Below are 11360 nucleotides of genomic sequence, written 5' to 3' on the forward strand. Positions count from 1 at the left end.
TGTTTCTAATAGAACTTGATCGATCTTCACATTGTTGTTTGGCACGTTTTCTATCATAATTTATCGGTTTAAGAAGATATTTCGTATGCAGAGGAGGAGTGTAGGTTAGTTTGCGAAATAGTTAGAATATTCAAGCGCTGCCTATGTAAACTTCTTACTCGAATTTAGAGCAGTAAGTTTTCTGACCGAGAAATCGTTTTAAATGGGTTTTGTTCTAGATTCAGATTTAAAGGCCTCTTGCTCGGTTGAGCCTAAATCAAAATTAAATATTAAGCTGGGCATCAACGTCTCTCTGGTCGAATTAAATTGCTTGCTTCCTCATTCCGCGGTGAGTGCGCAGAGTGTCAAGTGAAACACTTCAATACACACCCGCTGTAGCGAATACGTTTTTCTTGTTCGTTTTAGCAGTTCTCTGCAGTTTCGCTTTACTTAATAAAATAAGAGGACTGTTTATTTAAACAAGCAAAAACGTTGAGAGAACGAAATCAATAAGTTTAGAATTGCAAAAATCTTAAACGCCCATGAAATTAAGATTTGAATACCAAATCTGTAAATGCTATGTTTTAGAATAATGCAAAACGTTTTTAAATACGCTTAATCCAACTTTTTTTTTGGAAAAGAGAGTAAAGGACTCCTAAAACAGCTGCGTTTTAACTGTAATGAGGATATCCTTGATTATGTCGGCGACAGCTTTACTTTACAATGGTTTTAATTGGCGACATTTGTGGCTTCTCGTGTAATAACAAGATCTTTTGGATGTGATGCATTAACTGATACCAATCCAAACCATTTTTTTCATTAGGGCTGTTAGTTTACATTCCGTGCTCGTTTTGGTTAGTCTCAGGCTCAAAGTTCGTAGGTAACGAGATGCGGTTTTTTACTCCATTCTCGAATTAATCCCTGATGGAAATTTATTTGGGTTTCTCTTTGAATGAAATCGGAAAACTGGGGTATAGAGCCAAAATGTGCACCTTTGAAGGTGGCATGGATACAATTACTGTTCTTTTAACACATGCCATTTGCCGACGGAATTTCTCAAACAATTTTCAATTTCGCCGAAATTAGAAGTTCTTTTTTCGCCTCCATTTTGGGCTGCGCCATCTTAGGTTAGAAATTTAAAAAAATCCCTGTCATAATGAAAAATCTCAGATGAAAATCCGGGTTACACAATGGATACGAATAAACACACAATTAATTGCTTGATATTTATTTCGAAATACAATGAAACAAAATTCAAACAAAATCCCTGCAAGAAAGAAAAGCTTCCATAGCTTCTTTGGAAACATTACCCCGCTTTTTTGCGAGCACAAAATAAAAGATAAGTCATATATTTTTTAGGAAATTTTATTTACTTAGGACGCCCATCTTCAAAAAACGTATGTTTTTGAGATATAAGCAAAAAATGGTGAAAGTGGTGAAAAATTCAAATTTTCTGCGTATTTCGCTATGAAGCCGACTTCCTACAAGGAAACAAACCATAAATTCGGATTCAGTACTAGACCGCTATCTTAATAGTTTTATTAATTCTCGCACATCATCTTTGATGGTACTACAATTCATGTTTGGACGCTTATTTTTCAGAAGGGTGACGTTTGCGCACGAGCGAGCTAGTCAGCGAGTGCAGCAAGTGATTCGGGTGTATAGCAATATACGGCCTCCGAGCTGTGATCATGAAATTAATAAAAATGGTTAGAGGATACCCTACTTAAGCGTTTTCAACAAAAAAAATTGCGGAAAAGGCCCTATATTTTCCACATTCTTAATAAAAAGATCACTTACTCGACTGCTCTCCACATCCGAGAGAGGAGGGGCCACTCTTGCATCTTCCATGGGTTGCCCTTTTCGCACCGACCTTTGGTGTCGGGCTCTTTCGCCAAAATATGAAAATAAAATGCTTTCAAAAAAATTATTGGTAATTTTGATGCACTTGTGCAATTACTTACGATAATTTGCAAAAAATTATTCGCAAAGGCGTAAAAAACAGTCATTTTAAATCACAATACAACTAATAGATGCGGCCATGGCTAATAAACAAAAATGAATGTTCGTATGTTTCTTATGCCTGGCTAAACCGTTCCTACGATTATGATGGAACTTTGGGGAATAGATGGACGTATGCCCGCGAAGGTTTCTGATAGTTTCCTGCCCTGCTGTAATTTTTATAATTCGTCCTATACTGAGCCCAATATATTTCCCTGGTGTACGGTCTCCTCTATGCCCTAACAGTTATATCATAATTTTGACCCCTTTCCAAACCGTTTATCATCTCCATTATTTGGGTGGACTGGACACCCCCTTTGTTACTGTGCAGATTCTAACCCCTTCTTGCTGCTTCTCCTTTAGTACATCTATCAATCCCTGAATAATTACTTCACTATCCTCTACTAGAACATTGCTATATCCTTCCAAAATTTAAATTTAAAATAAATCAATTAATAAAAAATATCGATCTATCCTGACCTGCTTTAAATTTAATAGTTTTATATTAACCCTCTCGGCGATCTACTAGCTTTCCTACGCCTTCCTGCACTGATTTTAGCAATCGGACCACCCGTAGTATTTCTCACAACCTAAAATTCGTACTTTCGTTAAAAAATTAAATACAAACTTCTGCTACTGTTCGTCGTTTTAAATTGCAACAGAAACGGAAAATTTTCTAAAAATCCGGCCTGTCTCGTCCCACGTTGGGCGCATTGTAAATGCGTGGCTTTTAATTGTAATCAAGACTCATACAAAAGAATTTATTATTTTATTATTTCCTTTGTATGAGACAATGGTACAAAACATATGACATCTCCAGCATTAAATTTCAGCAAATTAAACTCATTTAATTAAACCTCAAACAAAAATTCTTAGCATACTTTCTGAAAACTACGCTAATATAAAGGTTTCAGCTGGAGAAAAATGTACAGTACATAACTTGGATAAAAAAAAACGTTTTATTTGTTGTGAGACTTAGCTTGTTTCCAAAAAATGCTTACTATACATTATACTGCCCATGTACAACAGCGTATTCTACTTTCAAGGAGCTAGGTCACCTTTACGTGTGCTAATTTGTCACCCTCAATCTATTTTTAAAAAATTTACAAATTATGCATTTCAAATTTAACAAAGAGGAAAAAGATTCGTATGTGAGTATAGGTACTATGGAAGAATTCGGACAAAGCAAATCGTTCAAGCAAAACAAAAAAGCACTTCCGCACTTAAGTTTTTCCCAGTTGTTGTCAAAAGTCCTTATTTTTCAAAAAGTTGACAAATATTTACACTAACAATAACACGCGCGCTAATGTTAACGCGTTTACGGACGATTGAAGACTAACAGCAATTAAAAAGGATTTCCTTCACAATGTAATCAGGAACGTAATTCCAAAAGTGCATTCCAAAACGCCAATTTCGATCAAATAGGCAAAAAGAAATCGAGTCAACTTGTACACAAGTTTCTCAATTCTTTAAATAATTAAGTAGTCCACGATTATATGGCATGTCACAACGACAGATTTTTGTACAAATAAATGTTTCATAAATGAGAATAAAAACTTGATTTTAGTTTTACTTTTTATCGTGGAACAAAAAATTTTTGGGTTTAATTTTGTAAAACAATAATTAAAATCCCTTAAATAATTTTTTAGGTTTTAAGTTTAGAAAGATATTTGAAAACGTTTCAAAACTTGTTAAAATTTTCCAGTTTAATTTGAGATACAATGAATTGGAATTAATGTAAATAAGATTCCGAATGAAGAACTGCCCTTTTGGCAATCTAACGCTGTTTAATCTCGGTATGAGATTAAGATAGTTTTGGGGTAGATTGTAAGGCGGCACCCGTCACTGTGCCAAATTGTAGACTTGGAACCTTACACCCCAAATGAGTAAGAACAGCCTAAGCTATAATACTGGTTTATTCATAATATTTACACGTTTATATACAAAGTTGTTGTCCTAGTTCTACCATTTGTTTACCTAGCTCAGCGATACTATTATTCTATTATTTGCATTTTCATGCCTTACTCAATTGACCTGCTTTATATCTATGCATAATAATGATGTCTTAATACCTACTTGTTACATGAATTACTTAATTAATATTGTTTAATTCTAGATTAATCCCAGATTAATCTGTGATTGAACAAACGCTATCTTCTATTGTATTTATCCTGATGGAAAATCCCTTTCACCAAGCTGTTTCGCCGGGGAAATCCCAGGACACGGCCTTGCACCATCAAACAAGGTCACCCCTTAGTTATGTAACCAGGGGAATCTGAATCTGATTGGGACATCACTTCTACAACTGTATAAAGAGTATAGAGTGGTTTTTCTTTGGCCTTGGTCAATTTTGAAGAAATGTGCCATATGAATACAATGCATCAATTTTGAAAAACTACATTTGATGCTTCGTCCAAAAAGTAAATTGACCTGCAAATGTGATTGCTTTAAAGACCTCCAGTTTTTACTAAGGTCATTCCCTTGCCACCTTTGTCATAAGCTTTGTGAAAGAACATTCTCTAGAAATTGAATACAACCTATATCAATTGCCTTGAGTTGGGAATATTTTCGCTTCTTTTATACATTTTATAAAAAGGAATATTTAATTAAGCAATTATCTTTGTGGTTAAAAGGAAATAAATACACAAATAGATTTAAAACCAAAATGCTCACGCGAGGGCTAATGATCCATGTTTCATATAATTTAGGTTTTTTTTAACCTTATTTTACATTTTTTGGTTCTTTTTGAACATTTCCGTCTTCTGCTAGAATTAATTAATTCTAAAATTCACGCCATTAAAAGGTTAATAGGATCATATTCCCTTTATTTCTGGCACCTGCCAAACGTGAATGTGATACCTACCTAACATTGAAAATTTTCATTTCCAATAATATTATCATGATCGAGAGCAATATATTACTGAAACTATCCGGCGACCATCAGACAAAGAATTAATGAGCTACGTAAATCCACCCAATGATCTCTAATATCAGCTACCTATCTAAAATAATTATGTATCGTGAATTATACACAGATCTGTTACGCGATCCGTAATAAATTGGTTAAATTAAACATTTCCGCATTAGTCGTACAAAATGTTGAAATTCATCAGTCGACGTTTTCAACCTTTGGCCGCATCACGCTAATTGCTCGCCGTGTACCTACCCAATTAGAAACTACCAAAATAGAAAAAATCCAAATCCTAATAACGGAAAAACAAAAGCATTCCTGAAATAATTTTTCCGCCCTTTTTCCAAATTATTTTTAGAATTTGCATCACGCAACACCACTATCTGCTATCTACTCCATTCGAAACATGCACACATAAAAAGGTAACGTATGAATACCACCCGCATATTTTAGTTTTTATGTTTCTAGATTTCACGTCGCCACATTTCGAAGAGCTGTAAAACTATATCCATATCGCGAAATCTGTTTCAGGAGGAATGAATGTTGTGTGTTACTTTCGGAAACAATAAACGAGTTTTCCTCGGTTCTACATGGAATAAAAGCTTCCATACACGGAGTTAAGAAGTGCAAACAACGGGTGTTTTAAGCGTAGGGTTAACTCCACATTAAAAATTAGTTGATGGAATTGGGAACCGTGTCCTTTCGGTCGAGAATTTGCGATGTTTCAAAAGAGCACTAAATTCTCGATCAATCGCATGCTGTTTGCAGATTGAGCTGTCAAGTTCCTTCTAACGTTATTGAGGTCAAACTGCAGCTTGACAGAATTGCTTAGTGAACAGTTTATAGCTTAAATTATAGAAACAATTAGACCAGGTCTGATTCAATTATGTTTGTATGTACAGCTAGGTACATTGGTTGACGTTTTAGCGTGTTATGTCGTAAAAAATTAAAATCTGTCGTACCTCAAATTGTATTGGTACCTAATGTAGCAGTGGAAAGGCATAAACTTATACCATTTATTTTAGGGGTCTTTTGATTGCGCTCTATAATATAATGAAATAGGTAATTTCTCGAACAATGACAACACACATTTACAAAACGATAATGCCTCAACCCTTTACGTTCAAACATTTGCTTCTGTTGTTGGAATAAAAAATCTAATGAAAATTAATGTTCCTGAGAGAGTCCTTTTCACTGTCATTGATGATATTTCAAAAAACGAGTGCATTATTATGGTACGTTCAAAAAGGTACTATTTGCTTCATAAGCATTCACCGAAGCCGGTGGCGCAGTGGTTGCATTGCCGACTGCTACGCTCCAGGTTATGGGTTCGAATCCTGCTGCCGACTGCTCTGTCTGGGGTTTTGTCAGAGGGTTTGCCTCAGACGTACGTAGCTGCGCATAATGCTAGCATTATGTTGAAATCTACGAGACGAATGCTGGAGCAGTATTCTTCCCTCTCAGTACCCTAACTTCGTTCCCATCCCTAACTTTACCAATCCTTACATTCCCGTTCTCTGGCTGAGGAGGGTCAGGAAATCATGAGCAGCACGCCTCCGGTATCCCTCGGGGGTGTCGGAGGAATGAAACACGTTGACCTTTTCCTTTTTCCTTTGCATAAGCATTCGGAGGACGAATTTACATTTTCATCTCTTCTAAAGCAATCGTAAATTCAATGGTTACTTCTTTTAACGGTATTACAATTAAAGATATCGAGATAGCGGAGCGCGTAAGACTTTTAACTCCCGCTACAAAATTGTATTATCAAATGTTTCCCCCTGTATCCCATACGAAATATTAATGGAAGAACTAAAAAGAATCCATACCTTCTCTTACATTTATTGGTGCGGGTGTTTCGGACCCAGAATACAAACACGTCGAAATTGTTTAAGAAGTTGTTGGGACATTTGTGACCATTTACCATACCATTTTTTTCCTGAACTGAAGAAATGGCTAGGAGGTCAGCACTTTCTAACTACTGAGAAACTTCAAGACCATTTAAATTCACTGGCGGCAGCAGTTTATGAAAGCTTCTCCACAATCCCCACGGAGGGATCGGATGTCATCCCGGCGTTCGATCCCGATGACCGCCCTCAAACGGGTTCGGGTAGCTGGATGGCTCAATAAAATCGAAGAATTGGGCGATATTTACAATTTGAAATGCAAAATTAAAACATCACTCAATAGTGTTGTCTGGATAACGAAGCTACAATATCTTGTATAATTCGCGGACTTGCCCAAGCGTTCCAGTGTACTACACCAGATCAGCTTTACGCAGGTTTTCACCTCCGAAAAGGTTAACTTTTGTCGTAGCCAGGAAAAAGAGACAGCGTTACAAATGTAAGAAGATGGGCCACCTTGCACGCGATTGCAGTAAAATGGCATCGACGGACATTTTGCAGAAGTTCGTTGATGGCTCTCAACACCCAACGTCAAGAATCGTTAATGCCCGCCGAACCATTGCAAATCTAGATGTAAAACAATGTGGAATCTGCAAAAGCGTTCAGAATATGCCAGTTCAATTGAGTTTGGGAAAACGAAATCATCAAAGTTAAAATACCAGATAAACACTTTATTTTACCATTTTTCAAATGAAATTCGGCCATTAATAAATTACAGCTGGTACTTAGCAACGCCAGATGAGCCATAGGAATACAATCCTACGCATCCATTAACATCAATTGAACGAGGGTTGCATAATTTAGTAAAGTCTTAAGGCTCACTGTCCACGCACTGGTTTTCTATAATAAATTTTAATTATTTTCGCTCAAAATTATTTGTGGTTGGAGATTCGGTACCTGCAGAAGGTTAGCAGGTGGAGGACACCTGATATTAAAACAATAAAGTCCTTCCGCCATTCAAAACAGGGCACTTCCAAGGGAGAGGTACGTTTTACTCAAACACGAACCACGAACTACATTAGCTTCACGCAGGGCCGTAGCCAGTTACTAAGAGCGGCCAAATAAATCTACAGAGCTGGTAGGCGAAATATTAATAATTTGCTGTATTCTGAAGGAATTCGTTCTTAGCGCAATCTACAAAAGTGAAGCGCTTATGACTTCACATTTCCGCCCTTCTGCATGTCGTTCCGTACTACAGCTCAGTCCCTAGACCTCGAATCGACTATCAAAAATTAACTTTGGCATTCATCACGTGTTATAGCTCTAAATTGGTAAAAATTATTATTTATTCGCCAATTTTGTTGGGAAAAAGATCAAATTCGATTGCTCGATGACCAAGAAATGATACATGTCTATTGTTGGTGACCAAAATATTTTTATCCAAAGGATGTCAAAATCGTTATTTATGCATCGTTTTTCTTGGGAAATTCAATTGCACAATGCCCAAGAAGTGGTCCATGTGTATTTTAATTCATAAAACATGTCAAAATCGTGTTTTATGTACCGATTTTCTTGGGAAGAAGAACTCGTATCGACTTCTGGTTTTCGCTATAAGAAAGCTTATGGTTCCAGATGGACAACTATCAAGAATTAATTTTAGTGTCCATCACTTTATTGTCCAATACCGATCTAAATCCTTATTTATTCCCCAATGTTTTGGGGGAAAAGACCAAACTCGATTGCTCGATGCCCAATAAATGTGTGTATCGTATCGACTTAAAAAGTTGGAGGTCATTTGTAGATCTCTCCCCGGATCTCTCTTACGCCTGTACTACTATTGCAGGTTGTAAAAAGGATAACATGATAATAATACAGGGTGAATTTTTTTCACCATGGGGATCTCGTAAACCTTACGAGATGCAAAAAGTTACGCACACTTTCATGCTGATTAATTTTCCCTTTCAAAGTTTCTTGTAGCTCTACAAATAGCGAAATTCTGGCCAAAAAACCGAAAAATGTCGTTTTCGAAGAAGCGCTGGCGTTTTTTAATGATAGCAAACTATTAAATCGATCTTTCAACCTAAAACATCTTCTTAATTAATATCGCCACTTAAAATGGTTAAAGTTTAAGAAATGTTGATTATTTATGAGCATGCTACGTTGTGTTATTTTAAGCAAATTTTAAGAGCGGGCACAGTGGATCCCACTTGTCCCCCTCTGGCTACGGCCCGGGCTTCACGCTACAAAAATGCTAATGAAAAATTGTAAGTATCGTTGATCATTAACTTTATATTGCAAAAGAAAAATTAAAAAAGGAGCAGCATTCGTTGCTGATGGAGCAATGCCAGGCAATCACATTTCAAATAAACAAACAAAACAATACATAAAATTCATAAATGTAAATAAAAACAACAAAAGAGCCGAGGACGAAGAACCCACCTATCCGTTTAAAAAAACCAAAAGAGCAGGAAGCAAAGATCCCACCCAGCAAGCCCAATAAATCCCGTTTCAAAAATCAAAAGAGCAGGGAACAAACGTACGACCGATCCCAATTAATTTAATTTAAAAAAAAAGGTAGCATTGAATGATAAGAAAACAGTCCGATGGAAAAAAGAGCAGTATTTCTATGAAGAAAGCAACATTCCAGAATGAATTTACATACATTTTGGTAACAAAATAATTCTGGCTCACTTTAACTCCTTATATTTATTTATTATCCCTCTCTTCTTCTGGGCCCTCAAGAGACTTGCACCTAATTGGATCCGAGTGATCCGCATAATGATTTTTCGAGATGAAAGATCATCGGCATTGTGTTCTCCTGCTCGAGCTCGCACATCGTAACTTTGATTCATCTTATCACTGGCACTCTAAAGACGTAATCTCACCAAGCTATTATTGCTATCCAGTCTTCGTCTAAGATCATTGACCTAATCTTCACCAACCAAGTCTTCGCCAGTCTTACTGCCAAAATTCAAGTCGCAGGGCAATCTTAGTTCCCGACCAAAAATCACACTTGCGTTTCGACGATTCATGTGCAGTGGCTCGATATGCTAGGAGACACAAATGTAGGTGTTGGTCACAGTCTCTTTGTTGTTCCGAGACAACTTTCGCTCTATTCATCCTTTCCACCATTCCGTCGGATTGAGGATGTAGAGCTTTAATAACGTCTTCAGCGTCTTCTTCGTTCCAGAGTGACCACTACTAATTTCCTCGTGCAGTTGTTTCAAGGCTTCTGGACTCTACTACTCATCTACAATTGTGCCCTCTGTTGTTGACTATCGTCATTCTCCAGGGTACGCTTTAAAAGATCGTTCTCAAACACCAACGAATCCCATTGTGCCCAGTAGGCCTTGGAAGAACAAGGTGCCACCTTTTGCCAATCGCATCGTCATCCATTTTTCTTCCACTGAATAATTGGTTTCAGATCCGGGTTAGTTGCTCCAGTTGCTGTGCTGAGCTTCGAATTACTGGCTAATCATTGTTTTAACCAAATACGCGGCGCCATTATCGTTTTACACAAATCGAAGTATTGAGTGCAGAAATAGTGACTTTTGTGGCCTTAAAATATAGTAGGTCAATGTTTCGTCCTTTCCATTAACCCTTTTAGTTTTCCTGCTTTTGTTGTCTTCCATAAGCCTTTCGACATTGATTCTGGAAATGCCCAATTTCTCCGAAATTCCAACAACAGAGCTGTTTCTTTGTCACCATAGCCTTGACAGCTTAAACTTCAGCAAACAATGCCGTCAACAATTTGTTTTGAACGGTGTCTTCTCCTTCTACAGCTCTAACGCTACTATTCGCTACTAACGCTAATTCGACCATTCGTTCGCATTCGCGCCCACTTCAAACTGGAGAAAATAATTTTCCCGCGAAGTTTATCCATCGTAAATCGATGGTTTGGTAATATGTTGATCTATGATGGTCAATTGCAGCTTCTTAAAATTGTACCATTTTGTGGGAGATTACGTAAATAATCCCGTCGATACTGTTCTGTTCTAGATCGATGTTTGCTACTCCGGTTTCTATACCATGAATTTTCTGGAAAAATTCTTCTCGTAGATTTTCTTGAACTTCTTCAAGATTTTTTTCTAGTTGGCCAATCGGTCCCAAAAACATTCTAGAAGTTTCCACCTCTTAAACTTCTAGAACTGTCTTCAGTTTTTCTGATAATTTCTTCTTCCGTCCTCGACCAGCGAAGCTTCAATTCGCTTTTGAAGAACCCTCCTCACACCTGTCGTATCAAGGGATCCTTTCTCAAGTAGGTAGCAGACATTAATCCTATATTTTTTAATTATTTGCGTAATGGTGAACATACTGATCATCTGTGTGAAGATTGAGGAGCAAGGGTGTGACGTTTCGTGTAAATATAAGTACTATGGAACGAGGAATGATGGAATTTGACCTATAACTCTCGCCAGGAAAGATTGCCGGTCACAGCACACCTTGTGTCGATTTACAAACTGTTTTTCTTAAGATGCGAGCGACTTCCGGAATAGGATCGTGCCAATGTTGAACGAAAAGTCTTTTTGTTCAACATTGACACGATACTATCCCGGAAGTCGCTCGCATTTTTAGAAAAACATAGATTGTAGACCGGGATCAAGTGTTCTATGATCGGCAATCTTTCC

The sequence above is a fragment of the Photinus pyralis genome, unplaced genomic scaffold (assembly GCF_008802855.1).
Source record: "Photinus pyralis isolate 1611_PpyrPB1 unplaced genomic scaffold, Ppyr1.3 Ppyr1.4_LG8, whole genome shotgun sequence".
NCBI lineage: Eukaryota > Metazoa > Arthropoda > Insecta > Coleoptera > Lampyridae > Photinus > Photinus pyralis.